General features: G+C 44.2%; 1 pseudogene; it reads left to right on the top strand.

The window, feature by feature from the left end:
- The first annotated feature begins 622 nt into the window (after window positions 1-622).
- Window positions 623-5,221, top strand: LOC131917173 (actin, cytoplasmic 2-like; annotated as a pseudogene).
- Window positions 5,222-10,173: the final 4,952 nt, after the last annotated feature.

The raw sequence follows: 10,173 nt of genomic DNA, 5'->3' as shown, positions 1-10,173 counted from the left end.
TCTCAGTCACCATCTCTTTGTGTCTTCTGGTTTACTCTGTTACTTGACATCACTGGCCAGGAGCACTAGAATAACACAGAGCAGAGCAGTGAACAACTATAACAAAGGTGTGGAAGAATATAGACTGGGTAATCCTGAAATATAACCAATCCAATGTGACAAAGTGCTAATTAACTCCAGAGAATGGGCTGCATTCAATACCTACCAAAGCACCAATTGTATTTTTAAGTGATGCCTGGTCTTATCTCTCTTGCCCTTTGCAAGATGGATTGTACTTATACAAGTTCTCAGAGACCAAATTTTCTGTTACCATAAAACATTATGGCAGCAGTCATGGCCCTAACCCAGACAGAAACAATCAGTGTGGGCTCACATCTTAAATCAGAGCTGTGTGGCTAACAGTGATTAGGAAAAGGGCTTAGAAACAGTCAGAATAATGGATTTAACCAAAAGAGAAACTTCATGATGAGCAAGATTATAGTGGTGCAGAGACTGGGCTGTGTAAATGTGAAAGAGACAGGGAGAGGGAGAGCTGCAGAGAGGAGGGGAGGGAGAGGGAGAGGGAGGGAGGGAGGGAGAGAGTGCTCACCTGCCAAGGAGGCAAATGATTTGCTGATATGTGATGTGGTGTGGGGAGCGGGAGGAAGAAACAAGTGTTCAGGTGAGAACTGAATATTTCAGTCATCTGTGAGTGTATAAAAGAAGGAGGTCACAGCTTTCTTAGAACTCAGACAGGAAGGAAAATAAACCAAGTTCAGGCTCAGACAGAGAGACGAATAGATGTGATCAAATTGGAGGCAGCAATCGAGCCAAGTGCAGGTTCGAAAGTGAAAGTTAGGGAGGAAAATTAGGCGAGAAAGCCACCCGTCCTCAATCAAAGGCTTGGGTGCTTTGGGGTTCGAGGTGGATGAAGAAAGAAACGGATGAAGAACGAGACAGCTCAGCAATTAAGAGTACTTGCGGCTCTTCCAGTGGACCCAGGTTCAGTTCCCAGCACCAACATCAGGCAGTTTGCCTGCCTGTGACTCTAGTTCCAGGAGATCCAATGCTCTCTTCTGGCCTCAGAAGGCACCTGCCTATATATGGCGTGTGTGCGCGCGCGCGCGCACACACACACACACACACACACACACACACACACTCAGGCACGCACACACAATCATGAGATAAATAAACACATCTTTAAAAAACAAAAGAAGTGATTCACTCTTCACCAACAAGTTCCACTGCATGTCTTTGTGCTGCTCCGTTGCCTGGTCCTAGGTCTATTGCAATGAAGAAATCACTGTACTCATTACTGACAATGGCTCCAGCATGGGCAAAGCTGACTTTGCTGGGGATGATGTCCCCAGGGCTGTGCCCCCTCCCCATTATCTGCTGCCGCCAACAGCAGGGTATCATGGTGGACACAGGCCAGAAGGAATCCTATGTGGATGACAAGACCCAAAGCAAGAGGGGTATCTTGACCCTAGGGAGCACCAAATTGTCCCCAACTAGGAGGACAAGGAGAAAATCTGGCACCACACCTTCTGTAATGAACTGCACATGGCCCTCGAGGAAAACACAGTGCTTCTGACCAGAGCATCACCCCCAATCCCAAGGCTGACAGAGAGAAGATGACACAGACAATGTTCGAAACTTTCAACAATCCATTCATGTGCATGGCCATTCAGGTGGTGCTGTCCCTGTATGCCTCTGGCATTGTCATGGTCCCTGGTGACTGGGTCATACATACAGTGACTATCTACAAGGGCTGTGCTCTTCCCCATGACATCTTTTGTCTGGACCTGGCTAACTGGAACCTGACAGACTACCTCATGAAGGTCTTAACAGAGCAGAGTTACACAACTTCACCCCTTGGCTGAATGGGAGATTGTGCATGACATTAAGGAGAAGCTATGCTACACTGCCCTGGATCTTGGGCAAGAAGTGACCAGTGCTGCAACCTCCTGCTTCTTGGAAAAGAGCTACCTGCTGTCTGATAGGCAGGTGATCATTGGCAATGAGAGATTCCAGGGTCCAGAAGTGCTCTTCCAGTCCTCTTTAATGCACATGGAGTCCTGTGGTATCCACGAGACCACCTTCAACTCCACCACCATGTACCCCACATTGCTGACAGGCTACAGAAGGAGATCAAGTGCTAGCACCCCACGCAATGAAGACCAAGAGCATTGCTTCCTGGGGCACCCCCCTCCACACACACACACACACACATTGTGCACAAGTACTGAATTTCAATTGGTGGCTCCATCTTGTCCTCACTATGCAGCTTCTAATAGATGTGGATCAGTAAGCAAGCAGGAGTATGGTGAGTTGGGCTCATCCACTGTTCCCTGTAAATGCTTCTAGAGAGACTGAGCCAGGCCTATGCTGCATGAGCTGATTCCCAAGTATCAATTTGTCCTGGCTAAAATGCACACCTTAGCCTAGCCTCATGAAACTGAAGTAAGCCTTTGAGAAGACATTTGTCCTTGAAGCTCATGTCTGACATCAGCACTGGATTGTAGAATTTGTTGCTGGTTTTTGACCATGTAGTCAAGTTAACTATTCCCTCGGTATCTATTTTAATACCCTATGCATATCTTGATTTAGTCTTTAGTCCACATGGCTAAGTCATTTGGTGGCTGTTTAGAGCATGCTTAGGAAGAGAAGTTTCCAGCCTGGTGGCTCCGTGTAAGTACCATGAAATGTTCTGACCTGGCTATTGACTAACAGCTGACTAATTCAGAATTTCGTGAGGCCTGCAAGGTTCCTTGAATCATTTCCCACATCCATGTTGCTGTCTACCAGGGTGGGAATGTCCAGCCTTAGGACCAACTTTCATTCTGTTGTTTTTCCTCCTGACCATGTGACTTGTAATTTGCCTGAGCTGGTAATGTTTGCATTCACATCTATGAATTTATTCGTCTTTCTTAATTTATGTAAGTTTTGTTTTGCATCTTTAAGAGATGACAAGTTTTGGTTTTTCTACTGTTTGGTGAGAACATTAGGCCCCATCAACACATCATTGTGTAAAGAAAAAAAAAATAAGTGTTGCTATAACTACAAAAAATAAATAAATAAAAGAAAGAAATGGTAGATGGGGGTGAGAAGGACTTCTGAAAGAAACAAATAAACAAATGAAATCACCCTCATGACTCCCTTCAGCAGTATTTATTGAGAGCCTGTAGTGGGCCATATGTTGGGCTGTGCAGCAGCATCAGCCACCTTCAGCACCACGATCACACTCATCAGAGATTGGCTGTGTCTAGTGGTGCGCAGATGTAAGTGTCTACATTCCCATTGGTTTTACAGATAATATTTTATCCACCCTCACAATAGCCCCATGGGTATAGAGGGCAGATATTAGTATCTTAATTTCACACACGAGGAAGTGCAAGCTCAAGGCAATGGAGTGATGCTCCATTGGGCACAGAGGCTACATGCACAGTAGGACCAGAGATCTTGCCTCCCTACTGACTCCTGACTATAGCAGTCCACACCACTGCCCATACCGGCACATAACTGCCCATCATGTTGATTAAGCCCAGGGCATTTTCTGTTATACTTATAAATCTATATTTCTATTTTTCTTGTACTCCCAGAATATAATTCTCCTAAGAAGCCTGGGGGCATTTATACATTTAAAATTCTGATCCATTCTATTCTCCTCAGGAGACACAGAATGACACTGAATTCCCAAGTGGTACGTGCTTAATGGAAAACCAAGAAACACAACCATTTACATGTCCTTATATATAAAAAAGAGCCTCTGACCTCCTGGTAGGAAAGTAAATGTAAATTAGTAATGAAATGAGGTTAGAAACAATAATGAAGTCAGAACAGAAGAAGAGTCCCAGGGCAAAATTGGAACATTTGTATTCAAAGATGTTTTCTCAGAGAATTCCAAGGCCAGGAATGTGAACAAGGGGCTTGTCCACACAAAGCGGTCAAATATACATGATCAGAGGGACACCAGTGTAGACATCAGCCTGGAAGATCCTTTCCCGCCACTCAGCCAGTTTCCTTTCTTCTGATAATTGTGTTTTTCATGCTATGGGTCGGAATTAATCATTTGGGCTTGTCAAAGGCTCACAGGTATTGAGGTTGAAAGCTTTACCTTCCCAAACATTTGCTTTTGTTTGCACAGGTTTAGTCTGTACCTTGTAAACAGGACAAGAAATAGCCTCGACCTTTATATAAATTGTCTTCATTTTCTGAAAGTGCCTGTTTATGACTGATTATATTTATTTGCTGTTCAGCGTGGAACTTGATGGTGGCTGTCTTTCTCTTCTCCCCCAAAGAGCATCCAACTCTGCAGGGGGAACACGGGACCCCTTGACTGCTCTACCTTGCCATTCTGCATATGTGGAGGGGTCCCCAATGTTGTTCTTAGTTCTCAGACTAATACCAGAGTGAGGATTTCAAAATGCAGCTTTGTAAGTTCAAGGCCTGTCATAGTTACAGAGTGAGTTCAAGGCTAGCCAGAGGAACTAGAAAGCTTCTATTTAAAAAATTCAAAAAACTTAATGTTTTAAAAGGGCTGGGGGAGGGCTGGTGAGATGGCTCAGTGGTTATGAGCACTCTCTGCTGTTCCAAAGGTCCTGAGTTCAATTCCCAGCACCCACATGGCAACTCACAACTGCCTGATGCCCTCTTCTGGTGTGCAGATGTACATGCAGACAAAGTACCCATATAAATGAATGAATGAATAAATAAATAAATCTTTAAAAAATAAAATAAAAGGGCTGGGGGCAGGGGTGGTGGAGAGATGGCTTGACAGTTTAGTGCACTTATTGCTTTTGCAGAGGACTCAGGTTCTATTCTCGGCATCCACATGGTGGCTCATAGTCATCCTAACTGTAGTTCCCTGATGACCTTTTCTGACCTCCACAGGTACACGTACATACACCAGACAAAACATTCATATGCATGAAATTAAATACATCTTTAAAAAATAAATAAAAGCATAAAAGGGTTGGGACTATAACTCCGGTAGAGCACCACTTAGCATGTATCAGGCACTAGCAGCTTAGCCCCATCGGAAAACCACCCAGCCAGCCAAGAAGCGAAGTAGCTAACCCATGTTGTTCCTTTCCTTAAAGAACCTCAATGGCTTCCTGCTGCCTGCCTCAGAGCAAGCATCAAATTTTTTCATTCGGTCCAGAGGCCCCTTTGATTTCTGACCCGGTCTTTATCCCCAATCTTAGTTGAAGAATTTCAGATTTCCTCACCTTCTTGACGCAGGAGGCTTCTTTCTCTCTACCCCTGTTTGCAGGTGCCCGGCTGTCTAACGGAACACACCTTTGCTGCTCTTCTGCTTTCTCAGCCCTGTGAACTTCTACAAGCCCCTCAAATGAGATGCCCCACCCTTTAGTCCCTTACTTCTTTATCTCATGTTTAATACAGAAAATTTACATTTTTGTATTCCCTGACCTCATCTTTCCCTTTGGAGAACCTCTACCTAAGATAATATGCTGTGAAGGTCATTGTCAAGTTTCTGGCAGCCACATGAAAAACCGTAAGAGATTCAAGTGATTCACCTCAGCAACACATCTTATTGACCTTCCTCATCTATCCAAAATATTTTCATTTCAACATGAAATAAACACATAAATTATCAGAATATTTTCTATTTTTCATAATTATTCTTAGAAACATTGTGTCTATATACATACATATAGCACATGTCAAATAGAATGCTAAAATCCCATACTTCACACTTACATGAGCTTCATAATGAGAGTTCAAGAAGGAGATTCAGGGCCAGGAGACAGGTCATCAGGTAAAAATCTCATGGCTTGAAAACCTGAGGACCTAAGTTCAATGGTGGAGTTGGGTTCTGACAACACACTTACACTATGGCTCACACATACCTGCTCTCTCTGTCTCTGTCTCTGTCTCTCTGTCTCTCTGTCTGTCTCTCTCTCTCTCATACACACACACACACACACACACACACACACACACAAATAAATAATTTTTAAAGAAGCTTACATTTCTATTAACCCAAGCTAAGTGTAAAATTTTCTAAGAACTGGATTATTATTTTTTAATTGAAGTCACAAATGTTCCTCCATTTATTTCAGGGATGTCACAGTCTGAGGCAGTCAGGATCTGACTGTGCTTGGGGCAGCCCAGGTCTAGGTTGTGAGGTCCTTATGAAAAAGTGCTCCTTCTGGCCGCACACTCCCGTGTGTCTCTTCACCGGGGCCTGTGTTGATGGAGCAGCCTGGACATAGAGCATCTCATTAACTGCATTAGCTGCAGACCTCACATAACACAGAGCTTACAGTCACTTGGCAGGCAGGGGCTCAGTGTAGTAGTGTGGGGAAGAGATTGAACTCAAGGTGGGCTCCCCAGTGTCAGTTTTCAATGGAGACATCTGAGGCACAACGAAATGACCAGATTTTCTTTCTGAATGGCAGGAGACTGTGTATCATGGAACCAGAAAGAATGAAAAAACCCTCAGCGAACTTCATTCCCAGAAAGTCTGCCCGATTTTGATATGACTCTATGAATCTAGATTCACATCTAGAGAGGGAGAGGGAGAGGACATATTCAGGGGCAACTGGTCCCAAAGGGGAAAAAGTTCCAGAAATGTGGCACAGTTTTAGCAGTTTCTTTTGGGGAAATGTAAGAGCTCTGAATACTTGTGTGGCAAGCTTACAAAGCAAGGGCTTGAACATCTCATTGCTTTGGGCCTTGGTTAGGGATCACGTTTGAAGAGGCAGAGGCAGGTGGCAAAACCACACATGTATCACTTCCTCCTGCCCTGCGTAGAAAGGGACGTTCCTTCTGGGATAACTCCATGCTACTACAACTGGAAGGACAGAGAGAGGAGGAGGGTTTGGGAGGGGCCGAGAGCTCTGGAGAAATAGAGAGCAGTGTGTGGCCACACTAACAAGCAATTTAGAACAAAGTGTTTATAAATAACTGCCGCTTGCCTTGTGCATGTAATTGGTGGACAAAGATGGAGATTTCCATCATGGCTGGAAATAATGCCATTTAGATTACTAACTTAAATCTGATCTAGGGAGCACCTGGGCTCTTGAAAGAGAAAGAGGGGGAGCAGACTTGTCTGTCAGATATGCCCTAACTCCATCCAACCCCAGCAACAGTTCTATATGGTTTGAGACAGAATCTTGGAGGCCACAGAAAGCTCTGGAAATCACCCCAGCCCACCCCCAACTCCCCACCCCCTGCAAGCCATCTTCAGCATTCACCCAGCAGTAAATGGTTTATTCCAGAAGGATGGTCCAAAGGGACCAAGAGCTTTGGGTCAGACAGTCACCAGTACTTCTTCCTCTCCATTTTAAAATGAGAAATAGTGTTTCTATTCTCCTCCTTAGGAGATACACTTAATTCTTGGAGGGGCAGGCCATCTCTTCTCGCCTTTACCTGCTAGTCAGAACCTGAGGAAAATTGAGAGGATGGAGTTGTGTGAAAGAAAAGGCGCTTAGTATCTTTACCTCTTCTCCACAGCCCAGTGTGTTATGTCCACAGAGTTGAACTACAGACGCTCAGGTAAGAGGTGGGCAGAATCATTGCTATTAAGTAATAGGCTCCCATCTGGAAAATCTCTTCAACTAAAATGAAGAGGACAGGGGAGACAAAGAAGAAAGAAGACAAGGAAGTGTTTACTTCCTTGTAGTGTTCTCCCCAAATCAAAGACATTCACTCCTTCAGCTGTGTGATTCCTGTCCATTATTCACACATACCATGCTCCCTGAATTGTCCTCACATTAGAAGAACAGCCTCACCTGAAGGCATACCTATTCCTGGGATAGCCTTCAAGGAATAACAGTGGCTAGCCCCATCCCTTCGATGCACAGAAACTCTAGAGGACCACCCATCTAGCTCTAGAGTTCCCTGCGGACTGGCTGAGACCTTGTTGAGACTGTACTGTGGCTCATCTCCTTCCTCTGTCCTCTGCTACTCACACCCCTCCCCTTGCTCCTGGATCCAAACATCTTTGCTTCAACTGAGCACCAGGATAAAGTAATTGGCCTGAGGGAAGAGTCCATGATCCAAGACAAACAGCTATTTTTAACACAAGTGCCAACTTCGCTGCCCAATGATACCTGTAAGACCCTGCCAGACTGAAAAGGTGGAATATTTAAATCTTCCAAATCATGCTGACATCCAATATAAAAAATGACACATGAGACCTATTTGCGGGGGAGGGTTAGGCACATATACTTGATCTCATATAACTTAGAAAATGCATGGACTGTGATCCCAGTGTCACTTTAATCCATATGTGTGGCACATGTAAGGACTTAATATTTGAACTGAACCCCTAAGTGCTTTCCATGTCCTCTCTGACCTTGAACATCAGTGATCTTTCCAATAACCATTTAGTCCCAGCGTGCCATTCATTATTTTCCCAGGTGTTTCATCTCTCCCATGCATAAGATAAGCTCAGTCTTCCTTCCTGTGGAATTTACATTCCAGAAGAGAATAATGTAAACATCCAGTGTGTTCTATGTGGCAATAGTTGTGACGAATCCCTTTAGATGCACAGGCAACCATTTAAGCTGAGCCTATCAGAGGGACTATAGTGAGTGTGGAACTCAGCAAAGGCTAGTCTTAGGAAATGACATTGGGACAGAGAACATCAGCCTAGAGCAAGGGGACCAGGCCAAAGCACTCCAATCGCGTGTGCACTCTGGGGACCAAGCCATGTGTCCAGGGCATGGGGAATGCAGGGGTGCACTGGGCAGCACTAATGATTTGAAGGAGTTGGTTGTAGAAACCCAAGTAAGGATTTGGACATTATTTCAAGGATGGATGTGAGGCATTGAAAAGTTGTTAAAGACAGTGACGTGATCAGATAGAGATTTTTAAAGTTATTGTCTTGCTTCAAGCACTAGATGGGGCTGAGAAGAAACTAGGGGCACTAATGTATAAACATTTCTCTGAAGGGAAAGATGACTGTGAACCTCAGAGATATTAGGAAGAGCAGTAGTGAAGATTGGGAACCCAGGTGGATTGACTAAAGTGCTCGGGGCAAGACCCCATCTGTGACTATTTTCTCCCGAGGAATTCTGAACTCCTGACTCAGAAATCCTTCTCTGGTTTTAGTGTCAGTGAAATTATGAAAGTCGAGAAAATAAAATTATACTCCATGTCACTGAAAATCATAATATTTGCCACCGAAAATATAACAACTTTCCCAGACAAAGAGTTACACACAGGTTCTAAAAGTTGTCGCTGTAACTATGGTGAGAGAGATGTAAGAGTAATACAAATCCTTATTTCTTATTCATGGGACTTTGCAATCAAATCTCAAATCACATAATCCATTTATCAATTCAATAGGTGATTACTTTTAATCTTATTTTTTGACAGTTTAATACATGTATATATTTTGATCATATTAACCCCCCTCATTGCCCTATTTTATCATCTCCTTATTCCTTCTGGATGCCTTCTTCCTCCCAAGCGTTCCTCCTACTTCCGTATCCATTTTAATGACCAGTTGAGTTTAATCAATGTGGCTTGCAGGAGTGTAGGTGTGCAGAGTTATTCACAAGAGTGTGAGCAACTTAGTAGTGGCTATACCATTGAAGAAAAGACTCCCCTTCTTCCAGCAACCGATAACTGTCAATAGCTCTTCGGCTAGGGGTGTGGCTTTGGGACCCCTCCTCCATCAATGCTAGGTGTTTATTGAACAGTCATGTGAAGAAGGATGCCAGCATACAGAATGTATGAATGGAGCTTCCAAAAGGGAATAGTTAATAAGAACTCCACTGGTTCTCTCCAAGGAAAGGGCAGCAACAATAACAAAAAGATGGCTGTGACTCCTCCATCCTTCACTAAATCAATGGCAGTGTGAGGTGAGGTGGTACCCAGGGAGAACCATATGAACCTGGATCTGAGAGGTACTGAAAACCCCAGCCTCAGCCTCTTGTGGGAACACTGCTCATACAAACTCATAGCCAGAGCTCCTCCAATGGTCCCTTCCTCTTCCCCGGGTGTTCCCTGTTGGGCTTCTCTTGTTCTTGTGACATACTGGGGACACACCCTGCAGGAAATCTGCCTCACTGAAAAGGCAAAATCACTTTGGGGTGAATGACGTTTCTGCAAAGATTGCATGATAAATCACATCATGCTGCTGAAAGGAGAGAGACCAAGTGTGGCTTCTCTTCCTCCTAACCCCAGCCCGGCTTCAATCTGGTTTAGAACCAA

The sequence above is a fragment of the Peromyscus eremicus genome, chromosome 1, assembly GCF_949786415.1.
Source record: "Peromyscus eremicus chromosome 1, PerEre_H2_v1, whole genome shotgun sequence".
Lineage (NCBI taxonomy): Eukaryota > Metazoa > Chordata > Mammalia > Rodentia > Cricetidae > Peromyscus > Peromyscus eremicus.
Note: the sequence above shows the minus strand (reverse complement) of the source record. Positions and strands in the feature narration are given on the sequence as shown.